Source organism: Megalobrama amblycephala, linkage group LG2, assembly GCF_018812025.1.
Source record: "Megalobrama amblycephala isolate DHTTF-2021 linkage group LG2, ASM1881202v1, whole genome shotgun sequence".
NCBI lineage: Eukaryota > Metazoa > Chordata > Actinopteri > Cypriniformes > Xenocyprididae > Megalobrama > Megalobrama amblycephala.
The window spans coordinates 3,918,127-3,937,384 of NC_063045.1; the positions used below are offsets into that span (position 1 = coordinate 3,918,127).

The following is a 19,258-nucleotide window of genomic DNA, read 5'->3' on the forward strand; positions in this document are numbered from 1 at the left end:
AAAAATATGTATGTTGGGATAGGACAATACTTGGCCAAGATTCAACCATTTGAAAAAAATTTGGAATATGAAGGTGCAAAAAAAAAAAAAAAAAAAAAAAAATCAAAATATTGAGAAAATCGCCTTTAAAGCTGTAAAAAAACAAGTCCAATGCACGGAATGTACGGAAGAGGATTAGGGCCAAGCAATAATAAAAAAATAAACCATCTCGAGATTAAAGTTTAAATTTCGAGAAAAATGTCGAGATAAAATGTTGAGAATAAACTCATTAAATTATGAGAAAAAACTCATTAAATTATGAGAACAAATTCGTTAAATTACGAATTTGTTCTCCTAATTTAACTACTTTTTTCTCATAATTTAATGAGTTTATTCTCAACATTTTATCTCGACTTTTTATCTCGAAATTTAACGACATTTTTCTCATAATTTAACGAATTTGTTCTTATAATTTAACGACTTTTTTCTCGAAATTTAACAACTTTAATCTTGAGATGGTTTTATTTTTTTATTATTGCTTGGCCCTAATCCTCTTCCGTAGCAATGTATATCCACTCTCAAAAAAATATATATTTGATATATTTACAGTAGGAAATTTACAAAATATCTTCATGGAACATGGTCTTTACTTAATAACCTAATGATTTTTGGCATAAAAGAAAAGTCGATAATTTTGACTCATACAAAGTATTGTTGGCTATTGCTACAAATATACCTGTACGACCTATGACTGGTTTTGTGGTCCAGGGTCACATATAGAAGTACAATTTTTATCGGACTTTTTGATTCACAATGCCCTGTTTGGGCAACTTAATGTGCTGCACTATGTTCTACCACTTTAATTGTTTTAATTGTTTTTCCACCACTTTTGTATTGTTTTGATATTCAAGAGATTATAAGCTAGATGCAGCTATTTTGTGTTCGCATCGAATGTTCTTAGACTTTTATACATAATAAATGTGTTTATGAATAAAGATTGATCTGTTGAAAGCAGTTATTTTGAGTTAATTGCCAAATGTTCTCTTCCTATATCAAATTTGACATTGAAGGGGTGCATACAACATATTTGCCCACCGGCAACTCTAGCTGCCACACATTCAAATGCAATTTTTAAAAAAAACAAAAACCTAGGGAAAATAAATGCAGAACATGTTCACATTGGACACTATTAACACGTCTATATGCATGAAACATTCAGAAAAATTTGGGCACAAATGGGTTAACAGCATCAAAAATTGATGATAACCTGTGATCTTCATACATATGTCAACTCTGACAACTTTTAAACTCTTCAAATCTTGTAATTTTGTCAAAAAACAATTAAGCAATTCACAAGCTGCTCTATAGAGAGATATACTGTCTGGAACCTAGTGGTTACACTGTAACATTTATTTTTTATTTTATTTTTTTTTTTACAACTAATTGGTGCTAATCTGCTTTTCAAAAATTGGATTTTAAAGGCCTGGCCTCTGTTTTAACCTGAAATACTGCATTAATTGAAAAAAATATTTTAAAAAATATGTGCAAAAATATGTATTGTTTTCAATGGAAAAGATTGATAATAATTATAGCATGTGATTGATAATAATTGATAATAATTATTTGTGATTGATAATAATTATAGCATGTAAAATTCTCTCAAAATGCAAAATGAAAAAGGCAAAATATTGTTGAACAAAAAATATATGACATTGATTTTACTGAAGAAAAAAAAAGTGACATTTCAGGTGTATAAGGAACATGAGTGTGGTTCACAAATAAGAACCGCACAAGTTCAAACATTTAAACTTATAAAAGCCTTTAAACTGCTTGAAATCAGTGAAGTTACAACTTGAAAAAAATGCATTAAATTATATATTCCAAAAGCCAAAATAATGAAAGAGCCGCACATTTAAATTGTATATTTGCAGGAGCTTTTCTTCTCAAATCAAACATGTTTTGGTCACACAAGCAAGCGGGAAATCATCTGTTCTCCTGAAGATTGTCAGCCGGACTGAGATCTGGAGAAAGATTGGAAAAACATTTGTCACTGTAGCTCTGCTTTTCATTCTGACAGATCGTCTCCTCACACTTTAGCTTCTGCAAAGTAAGAAAGATTACATTTATAAAGGTTAAATGAGGATATTTTAATGACATGGTTTGCATGATCGCTGAAACAGCATGTGACCAATTCCACATCACAAATTTGGGGATTTCCCAATAATATGGAAATATATATTCATCCAACAGCTGATGAAGCCTCTTGAATGAGGAATAAGAGCGGTTCAGAGAAAGATCAGGACAAAGACATGTAAACATGAACTTACTTCATATGGACTACAGTACAAACATGAATCCTCCCATCACACACAGAAGTACATGTGTGTTTCTGTAGGTCCTTAAAAAAAATTAAATAAAAAGTCAATACACTGTTTTAGTGTTAAATATATACTGAAATGAGAAGGAAATAAAATTAAATATGAATAAATAATAAATTAAAATATTAATAAAAACTATAATAGCATACAAATAAAACTAAACACTGGTTATCTGGTGTTAATCAACCATCATAAAGGTTTAATCTGGTGTCTAAAGACTGACTGCAAGAATATTATCAAGCCATGTAATTTCTTTGAGGAACAGATCTCAACTCTTGATGTCGGCTCATTACATACAAACAAACCTGTTTTCATTGAACACTGCAATAAACTCTCTATGGATAACTGCACATTTCTATGGAAAAACACTATGAAACTGCGGCCAGCGTTTATATTCTGGGTTCATCTGCTCGCCTGTATATAGGCTAGTATGCATCATCAATAATGTGTATTTTGAATGTGATATTTTAATATCATTGTTTTCCTACATTACTTGGTACAAACCTGCTAAAATCACTGGCAGCAGAAGGAAAGCCTTGTTTTGTCCACGAGGGAGGCAGTCCTATAACAGTGTGATATATGGTGAAAACTGTGAATGAATAAAGAATAACCATAAAAACACTAAAACCACATTATTAACAGCTTACTGTTAGTCTTGATCTCATCCTCAGTCAGAATCTTCCGGATGGTTTCTCCCATGTGCTCCACCTCACAAGTGTACTGGTTATTATTCCACTCGTCTGGAGGAACACGAATGCTAGATGTCTTCTGGAAGGTCTCGTCCTCATTTGGCAGAAGCTCTCCAAGATCCACATCCTCATGGTGCTCCTGTCCATTTCTTAACCAGGTAATATTGACTCTTGATGGATAGAAACTTGTGGCATGACACACTACTGGAGAAGAGGGATTCTTCTGTAACAGAGACACCTGAGGAGCTGAAAAAGATTAATGTGAGGAACATATTTATACTTCTGATTCAGATCAGTTGAATTTATGCATGAAACTAATAAAACAGAGACAAACACAAAAATGAAGTACTTATAATTAGATTATATTGTGTAATCAGACTACACTTAATTTTTTTAACAATTACATGATTACATGTCATTTCCACAATGGCAGTAAATCATTCATTGATTGATTCATGATTCTCCCTACTACTGCTTTTCATGTTTTAAATGTTCCTTTCTAAAGCTTATATACATTCAGAAAGTCTCCTAGTTTTGTTGAATTGCACACACAGACCGGCCACTATGGAAGCATATTTGCATCAATATTCAATTTGAAATGTAATGTGTAAAATGGCAATGCCATAGGTTGCACTTATGGAAACTGTAAATTTAAATGCAGTAATGAATTGTCATTTTGCATATTACAAGAGAACACACTGGCATGCATTTTCCCCTCTCATCTCGTCTTATTTTATGTTTTTCAACCCAAGTGCTGGGTTAAGCCTTTTGGGTAATTTTTATGGGTTATTTTTTTCAGAGTTTAAAAAAGCAATTATACTTGAATTACTTCTAAATGTTTCATTTTTACTTCTAATTTTTGTTAAATGAGTTGCAATATGTATAACCTGGTATAAAATATGCTATACTGTAAAATATGACGGACAATAAAGGAAGTCACCATGCAAACTAGTGGTTGTGTGGAGTATTTTACAAAGGTGTAGAGGATTTAAGTTAACCATTAAATCATGTATGAAGTAAAAAAAAAAATAAAAAAAGTAGTAAAAATGAAGTAATAAAATCAAGCCATTATGCTGGGTTAAATAAACAACCCATTTTGCTGGGTAAAATTAACTCAACATGTGTTCTGTCCTATATTTACCCAGCGCTTGGGCTAAAAACATGATTTGATGATGCAGCAAAATCATATCAGTGCATCCATACTTATTATATATATATATATATATATATATATATGATCTACTTGAGCCACAGCGTACCTCTTCTCTTTAAATCTGCTTTACTTAACGTCAAGAACTCTTTGCAGCCAGTCAACACACTCATAACTTGTAGTAGTGTTTCAGAGTTTCAAGCAGTGTTCTGTCATTATTCCACTTCATCATTGTGGGTAACTCCCTGTGATACAGCTGTGATGTATCTGAGCTCCTTCAGGTCCAGTAAGATGAAATCCTGTCCATCATAACTGTGCTGATCAATCCCTTGTGAGTCTCCAGTCTGATCATCCCACTTACATCCATACATCCTCTGATATGAATGAAGACCTGAAGATGATAGAGGGATGCCATAAGATCTGCTCTTTTTTTAATGTACAAGGTAATACTTTGACAATTAAAATTGTAGTATAAAATGTTTTAACTCACCATGTGACTGATTGAATAGTTTCATTAGATCATGAATGTTGAGTTTGTTGATCTGCTGCACATTTTTCTCTGATCTCAGTGTATTTCTTCCACAGTTCTTTAGATGCAAACTCCTTCATCCAGTATCTTTCTGGGAATCAGCTTCCATTGTGTCACTGTCATGATAATCCATCTGTTGATCATCCAGTGTAGTTACAGCAAAAACTCTGGGATTCCTGCAGCCGTCTGTTCCATTTATTTCAGTGTATGTGATGATGAAACTTGTGTGACTCTGAACAAACAACACAAACACAAATCTCTCAAACACGGTTAAACATCATAAATCATAAATAAATCATTCAAGGTTTTTTTATTATTTCAAATCAGTAATTTTGCACAGATATTTTAGGTATCATTAGAAAGCACTCAAAATTCACCCTGTGAATCGGTTTTGAAATTGAACATTGTTTTATCAATGGTAACACTACTTTAAAGGATTAGTTCACTTTCAAATGGAAATTAGCCCAAGCTTTACTCACCCTCACACCATCCTAGGTGTATATGACTCTCTTATTCCTGATGAACATAAATGAAGAAATATTAATAAATATCCTGATGCATCCGAGCTTTATAATGGCAAGTGATAGGGATCAATGAGTATGAGCTGAAAAAAGTGCCTCCATCCACATCCATCCATCATAAATATGTGCTCCACACAGCTCCAGGGGGTTAATAAAGTCCTTCTGAAGAGAAGCGATGTGTTTGTGTAAAAAAATATCCATATTTATGAAGTCAAATGTCAAGCTTCCACCAGACTGCCTTCTGTATTCTATGTACGGAGAAAGTGTAAACCTCTTGCAGTTCACAACGCTTACACTACATCATGCGCCTTCCTTATTAAACTTATGGAAAAAGTGTAACTGACGTGACGCCAGTTTACACTTTCTTCGTAATGTGTATATGGCAGGCGGTCTGGTGGAAGCTCGATATTTGACTTCATAACTTGTTTAAATATGGATATATTTTTTTTACACAAACTGCTTCAGAAGGACTTTATTAACCCCCCGGAGCCATGTGGAGCACATATTTATGATGGATGGATGGATGTGGATGGAGGCACTTTTTTCAGCTCATACTCATTGATCCCTATCACTGCCATTATAAAGCTCGGATGCATCAGGATATTTATTAATATTTCTTCATTTATGTTCATCAGGAACAAGAAAGTCATATACACCTGGGATGGCTTGAGGGGGAGTAAATCTTGGGGTAAATTTCATTTGAAAGTGAACTAATCCTTTAAGACATTTTAACAGCTCAATTTTTGCAACTTCAAATTTGGAAACAACTTGGTTAGACATGGCTTTGATTTTAATTTTTCTAATTTTTTTGTAAAACATATTTTGTATAAAATAAAAATGTTTAGTAAAATAAACACTTTACAGTCAATTTAAATTTCTATACATTTTTTTACACTTTTTTTTTTTTTTGAAGTGCTTCCATTTCTGCAATTATTTGCTGAGTGTATTTAAAAAGGGTCTTTATTAAGAAAACATTCATGATCTACAACCATTTGGAGGGTTAGTTCACCCAAAAATTACATTTCTGTCATTAATTACCCTAAAGTCATTCCAAACCTGTAAGAACTTTGTTCATCTTCGGAACACAAATTAAGATATTTTTGATGAAATTTGAGGGTTTGCTGAAGCACACATAGGCAGCAATATCATTGCACCTTTTGACATCCAGAAGGCATTAAAAACATCATTAAAATAGTCCATGTGACTACAGTGGTTCGACCTTAAAGGGATAGTTCAGTGACCAATGGAGTGACCAATCATGCTTCTCAGTCTGGCAATCCGATGGACGAGTCTGGGTTTGGCTGTTCCCAGGAGAATGCTACTTGCCTGACTGCATTGTGCCAAGTGGAGGGGGATTATGGTGTGAGGTTGTTTTTCAGGGGTTGGGCTTGACCCTTAGTTCCAGTGAAAGGAACTCTTAATGCTTCCATTTTCTGTTACACGTGTAGTTTGCAGTGTTGAGCATTATACCAATCACATATTTAGGAATGCAATGTCCAATCAGAGGCGTTGTGATTAGCCACCGCGCAAATGCCGGTGACTAATGAGGGTGGACTGAGTTCTGAATCTCACTCACACGAATTCCTGTTTATCATCATAAACAACAAAATAAGATATAAGTAAGAGATGTTGCAGTTGTTTAATCATCCTCTGCTGAGATCTTGAGAGATTTAATGTCTTTCATCTTCAGTTGATTTCATCTAAGGCTGTGGCTGAAGTCAGTTGTAGTTCTTGTGTTTCTGCTCGTCTGTTTTACTGTTCTCTTCTTTCCTTCAGTGATTCTGCTTGATAACAGGCTTATTAATAAAATATAGATGACTCTATATTTAATATACACAGATTTTGTGGCTCAGATAAGATCCAGTTTAGGTTTATTTCTTTGCTCTTGGTTGACACAAGTAGCCCACACAAGGACCATCATTCATTGCAGCATGTGGGCCAGATCATCATACCACATGTGCCAGTTGTGGGCCGGATGTATGCCGGATCTGGGCCGACACAACGTTGCTATCTGGGGTGTAATGTCTCTGATTTTGTATGCAAAAAGAATTATTGTGCTTACTGTTTCTACTGGCATTTAAACAGAGACAAGTGAATGAGAGCGTGGGCCCATAGGTTTTAAAGGGTTAAGGTTGAACCACTGCAGTCACATGGACTATTGTAATGGTGTCTTTAATGCCTTCCAGACGTCAAAAGGTGCAATGATGTTGCTGCCTATGTGTGCTTCAGAAACCCTTGGATTTCATAAAAAATATTTTGATTTGTGTTTCGTAGATGAACAAAGTTCTTGCAGGTTTGGAATAACTATAGGGTAATTAATGACAGAAATTTAATTTTTTGGGTGAACTAACCTTTGAAGTTTAGATCTGTGCTACTTAAAAAAAAAAAAAAAAATCCTTCTTTTCAACCCACAATGGAAATGGTAAGATTAAACATCAGATTAAAAATGCCTCATGATTTTCTGTCAACTAAAACTATTTAAAACATTTCTGTTAACAGAAATAAAGTTGAAATAAACAAAAACAAACAAATAAACTTTAAATATTAGTTGAAAAACTTAGACTAAATGAAAGTTAGAAATGTTTCCTTGGCAATAAACTAAAATATGTTTAAGTTGAAGCATTAAACTGAAAATTTAACTGAAAATAATGATGTTATGAAATGAATCTCACCTGAGTAAACCAAAGGCATGCAGATGAAGAAAATGATCAACTTCATTCTGGAAGAAAATCCTTGTATCTGATACACAATTCTTCAATGCAGTCGTCAAAGTGGACTGTAAAACTGTTAAGTCTTGACAACACCTGATTCGACAGGAAGAAGTGGTTACTAAAGGAAGCTGTGGATTGAACAAACATCACTGATGCCCTAGATACCCAACCTCAATACGGACGTTTAGAGGAAGCTTTTACTCTATAAACACTAATTGATGAATGTGTACGTCAAAACAAAAGGCAAATCTTTGTATGTTTCTTTCATTGATTTTAAGAAAGCATTTGATTCAATCTGGCATGAAGGATTATACCTTAAACTTATTGACAATGGAAAAGGGGGAAATTCTATAATTTGATGAACTCAATGTTTAAAGGCAGCCTATGTGCTGTTAAAACTGGAAACCCCCCAGGGGGCGTGACTGCAGTTTAAGCCCCGCCCTCTTCAACATTTACATCAACCGATTGGCCAATACATTCGAACATGCTCTTATTCAAGGTCTCACTAGCTATGAAGTGACCTGATTCTCCTGTATCACACTAAAGAGGGGTTCAGGACAGCCTGGATCTGCTGGAGGATCACTATCAGTCCTGGACCCTGACACTCAACCTCCAAAAACTAGAGTAATGATGGTCCAGAAACACTCCAGATCTCAGAGACCAACACACACATTCGCACAGAGCAATGAAACCACAAAAACACACACTTACCTCTGCCTCAAAATATCTTCAACAGGTAACTTTACTTTGGGTGTGAATGAACTCGAAGAGAAACCTCAAAGGGAAAAGATCCATTAAAATTGACATCCCAATCCAAATCTGGCTCAAACTTTTCAAACCAATAATTGTTTTACATGACAGTGAAGTGTGGTGTCCTCCTTTAAAATCTGAGTTCTTAAAATGGGAAAAACATCTGATTGAAACTCTACATTTAGAATTCTGTAAAAGAAAAAGTCCAAAGAAAAACACCAACCAACAGATGCAGGGCAGAATTAGGCCAATACCCTCTCCTTCTAAACATCCAAAAAAGAGCCATTAAATTCTGGAAAAAGATCACCATCAGACAAAAACTATTAAAAACCAACACTAACTGGAATGTTATTTGGCACTAAACGAGAGTACACAGTTACAAAATAGAGGCAATATTTAATAAAAGCACAGTGAAAAAAGATTTATTTACAAGTTTGACGTGGTAAAGATATTTCTTAAAGATATTAAGAACTCCCGGTATTAAAGGGCATATTGCAGGTTAAAGCTTTAGTGATTCAATGTATAGAAAAATAATGTATGAAATAGATTTTCTTGAAAAAACACGCATAAATACGCTACATATGCTTCTGGAGTCGTTTTTTGTGAGAACATTTTACTTCCGCATCTGAAAAATGCCAAATCGGACGTGACGTCACTGAAGGGAGCGCGATCAATATAAACTATAGGAAAACAATGGATCGCAATGACAGTTCGGATGCTGAGGAAATTGTAAATGCTTATTAATACTCGTATAACTAATCACAGCCATACAATTAGCCTGCTATGTGGTCAAGAGAGCAGGGACAGGCCAGAATTAGACAGAATAACGGTCAAAAGAGACAAATTGAGCTGTTGTGTGAGGAGAAGCAGTGGAGAACAGGACAGAGACCGGTGTTAGCTTATAGATATAACGTTAGGTAACGACATGTGCTCAGATCACAATATTGTACAGATTATTATCATGAATCAGGCAATAGCAAAGCTATTGGTCATCTAGGAGTAGGCCTAACTGATTACTTATAACAGAAACGAATAAACTTTGATCAAGCGTATGTCACACGAGTTAATATCCGTCCACACTAACGTTACGTGATATAGCCGTTTCTCATCACGACTGATTTGGTAGTTAGCAAATGTAATAATCAAACACAAAACTTAAAATGTGCACCGTAAGTCTTCATCGAGCTGCATCTCTGACGGATCCGTGATCATGTCTCCCGCCGGCGGCCAAACATATAGTGTTAACTTACTGTATATTTCATGTTATCCTTTATTCATTAATTCTGTGTTATGAGTTTATTCCGTGCCCATTCACTGATAGTGTGAGGATGTATGACGCCGTGGTTAGTTGTGTGAACTTGAATGTATATATAAGTTTACATACATGGCATGCATGAAATTGGAGTATTTACATTACCAGCACATCATTCAAAACTGTTTTGTGTGAGTGTGAGACTGTATGCATGTGTACATAATTCATCAGTGTTGAAATTGATTCAAGTAAAAACGGCGAAGAAGCATAGCGTGTGTAAGTTTATTCATTTAATATAATCATTTACAGAAGTATTACAATGTTGAACTCCATCATATCGCCAGGATGATAATCCTCCAGTTTAGTCCTGTTAGTAAACCTCTGTACTCGATGTCCTGACAGGCTGAAGTTTGTGCAACCTCCACAAACACAATAATTTATCATTACGATGATAAATAGAATACAAAAACTACCGAAAACACACTGATTCACGGCCGCTGTTGCTAAATACCAGTATATTCTGCACTGAATCAACACAGAGCTCGGCGAACGTCTCCCTGTAGTGACGTAAAATGACGCGACGCTGAAAAAAAAGCGGTTTTTACAGAGACCGTCACTTTATCTACTAAATTAATGCCCTTATGTCTCGCACAGGGACGTTGGAACTATATTGTGAGAGGGGGTGCGGGATTTTAGGGGGGGGGGGGGGGGTTATAGTGTAGGCCTATAGTAGGCTGTGTTATGTATCCTGATTGACTTTATGATTAGTTAAATCTGTTTTGCACATGCATCGCCACAGAGTTAACCATTTCAGACAGTACAGGACAGCCTCTGTCTCGTTCACTTCACGTCTGTGGGCGTTACGCACAGCTCAGTGTGGCCCAGGCACGGCGCCAGGATTCCAGTTTTGGATGGGCCAGACCAATTGTGGGTGGGCCTTAAATTAAAAATGTTAAATTTAAAAAAAAACGTTATCCAATCACTGCTTAACCTAATAAAAAATATTGACTAATATAGCCTACTGTTATATTATCTGTGCGTATACATAATATAGATTTTAATAGCTTGATGCTCTTTAAATATTTTGTTGCATTGTTAAAAGTTTCGGTGCATAGGACAGACCTATCTGCGATCGCTCTCCATGGTTCTGACCAAAGAAGAGTGCTTTTGAATCTCCATTACGCATGAAACGCATCATACCTGGGCTGCGTTTCCCGATAACATTGTCTCTTAGCGCGCTACGAAGACTCTTAGGGGCCGTTCACACAGAACGCGTTTTTCTATTCGTAAACACGCGCTTGACGGACGTGCATGACCGTTACGCTCGCGTCTCGCGTCTTTTGCAGCGCCTCACACATGAGCGCCGCGTTTTTAAGACGCCGTGTCAAGTTAAAAGAATTTCAACTTTTACACGCAGCGCAGCTCATCAATGTCAGTTCCAAAACAGTGGACCAATCAGAAGAACTTGGAGGCGGGGCAAGCATTGCGAGTTGGCATGACAACTGTTTTATATAATGGCAACATGGCGGAAGAGGCGCTCATTATTATCTTATTTTCTTTTTTTCCCATGTCAAAACTTGTATCTGTAAATTGTGCAGTTTGCCTATTTCTATTATTTCCATTATTGTCGTTATTGCATCATGTCTCAAAGGCGCGTCTCGAGACTCTCGCGTTCTATGCTGCGCTTTTTTTAAAACCACTCCTGAGCGCTGCGTCTCGCGTTTTTAGACGCAAAGACGCGTTCTGTGTGAACGGCCCCTTAAGGTATAACTTAACCAAAGGTATACTACACTAAAGGTATATCATTGCTAGGCGTCTTCAGGGCTATCATCCACTCGCGAGGCATAGGCGCTGAAAGTCAGAGGCGCTGGCGCCCTCCTAGCACCGGCGCTGTTTTTGGTAAAACATGATTTTGACGACTCCATTAAGTTTTGTTTTATAGAAAACTCTTTTTAAAAGATATTCGTTTTGTATAAATTGTATCTTAATTTTGATCAATGTTTTATCAATCAATTGCCCGTATTTAATAAATAAGAAGCAAATATATAGCAGCATGTAATAACCTTAGTGTAATTGACAGAATTAATAAAAAATATTTTGCTACCTAAAAGTTAAAGATTTTTTGTGTCACGCATGCATGCATGTCTATTTCCCTCATATTAAATATAAAACGCATGTGGACTGATATTTTTCCAATGTCTGAACTGCTTTATTAATGGAGTATATAAACAGACGTTTCAATATATTGGTATTAAATGCATTTTCTGAGAATTTATATTTCAAGTTTTTACTGCAAATGTCGAAATGCGCACTCTTTGGTCCATCAGTGCTTGAGTCACTGATCACATTAGAATAAAATATCTCATAATAAAATACAAATTGACTGATTTATGAATGTATATGCATAGTTCTCATCAGTCGGAAATACAGATAAACGCTTTCATTTGTTGTATTTTTGATCCTGAAAGAAAACAGAACAACAAAAGAGCGAATCATAGGCCTACATGGAGTCTGTACGTGTTATGCTTCTTACGCGGACTTTTGGTACTCAGTTTTGAACTGGTGTCAAGGCGCAATGAATGAAATGCACAAATGGTAATTAAATAGATGATCTGCTTTTATGTCATTTTTCCTTTTTTATTCAGAATATTCACAAATGTGTTAGCTATGGCATGAAATATCTGATATTCCGATTGTCAAATACATGCAAGTGGAAGTGTATTGTTGTTTAAACACCTTTATAACGATCGCGTTAGTTGAGCTGTATGCGCGATATAATTTTATGACACAAAATTCTGAAATGTAGGCTTAGATCAAACACATTTTAATTCAGATTCTGTATTTATATATATATATAAATACAGATTTTTTGTATTTATTTCAACAAATAACCAAAATCAAACCCACATTTTTAAACCCTGCAGTACCTTTTTATATGGTATTTTTGTACAAGGTTATATATTCATCTCGAAAAAAATGTTAAACCTGCAATATGCACTTTAAGACTTTATTAAGACTCCCGGTATTAAGACTAAGGCTTAATATAATGTAGGGCCCTATAAAAGCCATTTTATTTTTTATTTCTGAATTCCATTTTACTTTTTCCCAAATTCCATTTTTTCCCGTTTTAATTCTCCTAAATTCAGTTTTTTTTTTTCCATTTTATTTATTTATTTATTTTTGGCCTCCATTTTAATGGTTAAATTAAATTTAAGTAATCAAAAAGCATGTCTAATTAATGGAAATAATGAAACATATCCAATTTACCAACAATTTATTAAAAGTTTAACAAAAAATTACATTTTTTAGGGCCCAATGATACGCGTTTTAATCTTTCCCCAAAAGTTTTCTGTTTTAACTTTGCTGGATTGCATTTTAATGGTTTAATTACATTTTAATAATCAAAAAGCATGTCTAATTAAATGAATTCTTAAAAACAACAAAATTTATTCATTAAAAATATTCACGGTTTAATATTCACGGACACTAATCTATATCGCGCTGCTTTTTATTCATTAATCAAAAATTTGATAAATTCCATGACATTCCGCCTTATATACTAAATTCCGTATTTATGACTGGATTCCGTGATTCCGTCCGCATTTTCTGCATTGCAGAAATCATAGGGCCCTAATAATGTCTCTTACTGAAATATGTAGTAGAAAATGCATGAAAGATTTAGTTTATTCAAAAAAAATCCACATCGTTTTATGCATATTTTGGACAATGGGGGCGCCATTTTAGGTGCACAGTGCGTTCTGCATTGATGACGTCAAATGGTTGCACTCTGTGAGCTACTGGCACCACCAACACAACTCTGAAAAAAAAATACTGATACAATGCCACATTGTGCGGCTTTTGTTTGTAATTTTCAGTTAAAGGGCAACAAGAGAAGCGATGCAAGTCTTCAATGCTTTCCTAGCGATAAAAAGAGGAGAAAAGAATGGGAAAATGCCTGTGGATGAATAAAACTTCCTAAAGAACCGTGTCTTTGTTCTCTCCACTTTAGCCCCGATGCCTTACTTACTTAATTGACAACATACTGAGAAAATGAGTGGCTTAAGCAGCAAAGAAGTGACGATATGAGATGTGTATATATTAGTGATTACAAATATAAATCCATGTTTCATTTTCTTAATCTGGGATTTCTAAATTGTTAGATAAAAAGCAATATAATTAGATACAGTAAATGTTTATTTATTAAACAAAAAACATTTGCAATTTTGCTTTCAAATGCAAGATATTAACTACTAATTATATTTTAAAAATAGAAATTAGAGGCTAAAAATGTCACAATTACAAGATAATAGTATTTCTCCTTTTTAAATCCTTTCAGGTTTATATTTTCTTATGTACAAATTTTATTTAAAAAAAGAGAGAACTCCATTTTTTTTATTATTATTACTATTAGTAATCAATGAACTTACAAATTGAAAATACACTATTTACAAAACACAAACACACAAAAAAAGTGAAAAATATATACAAATTACACACAGAAGTACATCTAAGTCTTATATTATGTTGCATCTTGTTTGGGAAAGCATATGGATATTAACAACACTGAAACTTGTTTTGGTCAAGCATGCTGGAAATCTTCTGATTTCCCACATCCTGAAGATCCACAACAGAACTGAAATCTGGGGTCTGTGCAGACAATTGGAGGAAACTCTTCAGAAACTGTAAGTCATTCACCGTCGTTCCATCTGCCGTGCAATGTGTACCATTTATAGTATGAAATCCTTTTTTGTTGTATCTGCAAAGTATTGTGATAAATATTAATTAATTGAGGCTATTTTAATGGCCCAATTTGTATGACCACTGAAACCACATGTGACCATTCCCAAATCCCATTTTTTTTTTTTTTTTTTTTACAATTACGCACGGGGGGGGGACCCTCAGCAAATCACTTTACCTAAAATGTTGCTTGAAGACAGACATTTGAGTTTGACTTTTTGTAAATATAGCTTTTTAAATCAATTTTAATATGTGTATAAGAAACAAGAACCAAATATAGCTGCAAGCAGCGATAAAAGGGCCCTGCTACCAGCTGGTGGTGCTACAACTAAATTTTGGCGTGTAGTACATGTGAAGTTTGAGGCAGATTGGACATTGTATGCTTGAATTACAGCAACTTCCCGTTTCATGATGATAGCATGCTAGCATGTTTTAGAACGTTTGTAGCAGGTTTAGCACTCAATTGCATATTTTAGTATGTTTCTAGTAGTGCATCACAGTGTTAAACACATCACTTCCTGTTACCAGTGGGTGGCACTATTACAATAACTAAACATTGACATCAAATTTTTTCAGGCCGCCACAGACACGTCCTTCAGCGAAAACTCTAGTTCTTTGCAATTTAACGTCTCAAAAGGCCTTTAGATTAGACTGACCAAATATGATGTTTATCTGATTAAAGCTCTTGAAGGAGTTCATTAAAGTACAATGTCTGGAAATGGCAAAAACTGCAAAGATTTTGCAGAGAAAACTCAATATCTCACTTCCTGTTGGGTTTACAGATTTTGCACCAGGGGCTTTTTTGTTGGGACTGGGCTGTTACATGTGTCCACTGAATTGCATACCTATATGTGAAACGTAGCGCGAAGGGTGCTTTATTGAAATATTGTAGGTGGCGCTATCGAGCCATTTTGCCACACCTAATTCTGAAACCAGTATCAGATGTAAATTTTCACTATTTCTGATGCGTGTGCAAATCTCACGAGTTTGAGCATGTTTAGGCCCTCAAAAATGCAATTCATTTCGGAGAAGAAGAATAATTGACCAAGCAATTACAGTAGTGTCCTCACACCATCGGTACTTGGGCCCTAAATATTAAATGACTTTCTAAAAGCTAAGGGGAGTTGTTAGGCACGACACAGACCTGAAGGAAAATGTTAAATCTGAATGCAGGTAATACACTCGGTCACCTGCTCTCACAATAATCTTCTACATAATACAGTAAGCTTCAATGAACAATATCAAATGAGAACAAACACATGTTTACATTGCTAAGAGTTGTTGCTAAGGGTGTTGTCATGTAGTGATTCACAGAACCAATAGGTGAAGCCATCATAGCTGTTTTATTGTTACAGAAAACTGTTGGAATCCAAGTGAAATCTCTATCAAATCTGGCCAATTTATTCTATTTGACATAGATGAGACTTTTTATTTAGACTAGTCTGAATAAGACTGGACTGTTGAGGACTAATGTAAATGTAGCTACTAAAAACTGGATTAAGCATCTAGTGCTTGGCAGAATTAACATTATGTCTAATTTCTTGACATCTGAAGACGTTTGAGTCAATTTAGCTTTCTGAAGTCTATCACATGTAAATTTACATGAAGTGATGGCTATTGAAGATGAGATTTGTGCATAATGTACAATAATTCAAAAATAGTGATTTTCAACATGAATCATTGACTCTAATTCCATGCAACTGTAATTTCTATCAAACATATTCAAATGTCTGTGTAAATCCAAATGTTTAAATGCTTGTGTGATTGTTGAGGACATTCCCATCATCCTACAGCTGATGAAACCACTTGAATGAGAAATAAGAGCAGAAAAAAAAAATGATGTAAACATATACTTACTATGCAACAACAGACTGAAGCACCAATAACCAGGAGCAATAATCCCGCTAACACAACCACCACTATTATGCGATCTGATTCTGTAGGTGTTTAAAGAAAACACAGTAAAATTAAATGATAATATTAATAACAACAATTTATTAAATTAGTTAATTACAGTGTTATCGTTAAGAAAAAAAAAAAAAAAAAAAAAAAAAAAAAAACATCTTCGGAAGCCATGAACCGGGTTTGAGAAACAGCCCAAACTCATTCACATCAGTGTGTTTATATCCATGAGAACAAACCTGTTTGTATAGTGCACGGAGATGAACAACTTGCATTTAAATAAACACACAAAGCTATCACATGACTTCAGAAGACATGAAATACAGCCCACGAGTCATACGGGCTCATTTCATAACACTTATATCTTGTCATACACAACTCTTTTCCTAGTCACCTAGTTTCAGTTTATTTAAACTTTCATTGGATGAAAGAAGATCACTCAGACATTGTGTTGTATGTCATCTGTTATGTTCCACAGAAGAGAGATGAACAGGTTTGGAACGACGTAAGGGTGAGAAAATGACATTGTAACACTTTACAATAAGGTTCATTTGTTAATATTAATGTATTAACTAACATAACCATGAGCAATACATTTGTTACTGTATTTATTCATCTTTGTTAATGTTAGTTAATTAACATTCAAACATTCATTAGTTAATTAAAAATACAATTCATTACTTAACTACATTAGTTAACATGAACTAAGAATTAACTATACTTCTACAGCATTTATTAATATAGTAGTTAATTTCACCATTTACTAATACACTGTTAAAATCAAATGTTGCATTTGGTAACATTAGTTAATTTGAACTAACATCAATGAACAGCTGGATATTTATTAACTAACATTAACAAAGATTAGTAAATACAGCAGCAAATGTATTGCTCATGGTTAGTTCATGGTTAGTTAATGCATTAACTGATGTTAAGAAATCAAAGAAGTGTTACATTGTGTTACGGTGATATAATGTTCAATTTTTGCTCAGCTAACCCTTTAAGTTCACACATTTATGCATTTATATATATTATTTTTTTAAATCAAAATATTAATTATTAAACATATTAAAGGGATAGTTCACCCAAAACTGAACATTGTGTCATCGTTTACTCACCCTCACCTCATTCCTACCCTATAAAACTTTCCATTTGTGAAACATAAATGAAGATATTTTTAATCAAATCTAAGAGATTTATGTCCCTCCATTATAGGATCAAATGACCTATTAGCCAAATGTGGTAAGGATAGGATTAACTTTGTAGCAAGTATTTAAAAAAAAAAAAAAAAAAAAAAAACCATAAACACTATACAGCACCTACCATCCTCAGTCTTCAGGAAGGTTTTTCCCATGTGCTTCACCACACAAGCATACCGATTCTCACTCCATTCCTCTCGAGTAAGACGAAGGTAAGATGTCTTCTGGAAGGTCCCGTCCTCATTTGGCAGAAGCTCTCCAAGATCCACATTCTCATGGTGCTCCTGTCCATTTTTATACCAGGTAAAAGTGACTCCTGATGGGTAGAAACTTGTGACATGACACCCTACTGTATAGGAGGAATACTTCTTTAACAGAAACACCTGAGGAGCTAAAAAAGATTGAGATAAATTGAGGAACATATTTAATACTTCAGATTAGATCTGTTACAAGATTATCTCAAACAAAAAAAAATGTGAAAAAATTCAATATCTGCTCTTTTTTGTGTAATCTTTGACATTTAAAATAGTATAAAAGCATTTTAACTCACCATGTGACTGATTGAATCGCTTCATTAGAACACGAATGTTGTTTTTGTAGATCTGCTGCACATCTTCTCTGATCTCAGTGTCTTCTCTCCATGTGCCTTTAGATACAAACTCCTTCATCCAGTCCTGTTTGGGAATCATCCTCTTTGTGTCACTGTCATAATAATCAATCTGTTGATCATCCAGTGTAGTTACAGCAGAAAACTCTGGGATTCCTGCAGTCGCCTGGCCTCTTATTCCAGTGTATGTGGTGATGAAGGTGTGAAGCTCTGAAAAAACATTGAATACCACAACACAACACAGTTTTGTTCCCTGTTCTCCATTTACTTCTAGAGCCTCCTAAAGTGTTTCTGCTGCAGAAGAACCCAGGGAATTTTATGTGTCATGTCACAGGTTTTCTCTTCAGAAACACAACCATTTCATGGAGGACAAATGGACGAGATGTAAACAATTCTTGTAAATTGGAGACTGGAGACACGCTACCAAATGAGGACGGGACCTTCCAGAGGAATCTTACCCTCTATGTCCTTTCAGACAAATGTAAGGAGAACCAGTACACTTGTGTGGTGGAGCACAAGACTGAGAAGACTGAGAAGATTCTGACTGTGAATATGACCCAGAGGAGCAGTAAGAAACCTGATTTTTATTCTTGTACGTTTTATTTATTTTAGGGGTCAAATATATGAGAATGCCTTTAGGTTTGTTTTGTTGTTGTTGTTTCTGCCATATTATTCATTGTGTATTGTGCATATGTTTTTCTGTGTTCTAAAACCTGGATCAGATGCTTTATATATTCTAATCATTATTATCCCAGCTTTTGTTGCACTGATTGCACTCTATGTACATAAGAACTGCAGGAAGGAAATCAAAGCTCGTAAGTACTGATGACCTGTTTTGAGATATAATCCCCATC

The 19,258-nt window shown here is 34.7% G+C and overlaps 1 pseudogene; it reads right to left on the reverse strand.

Annotated features, from left to right (window-relative positions):
- Positions 1–1,848: 1,848 nt before the first annotated feature.
- Positions 1,849–18,768, reverse strand: LOC125256540 (annotated as a pseudogene).
- Between the last annotated feature and the right edge of the window lie 490 nt (positions 18,769–19,258).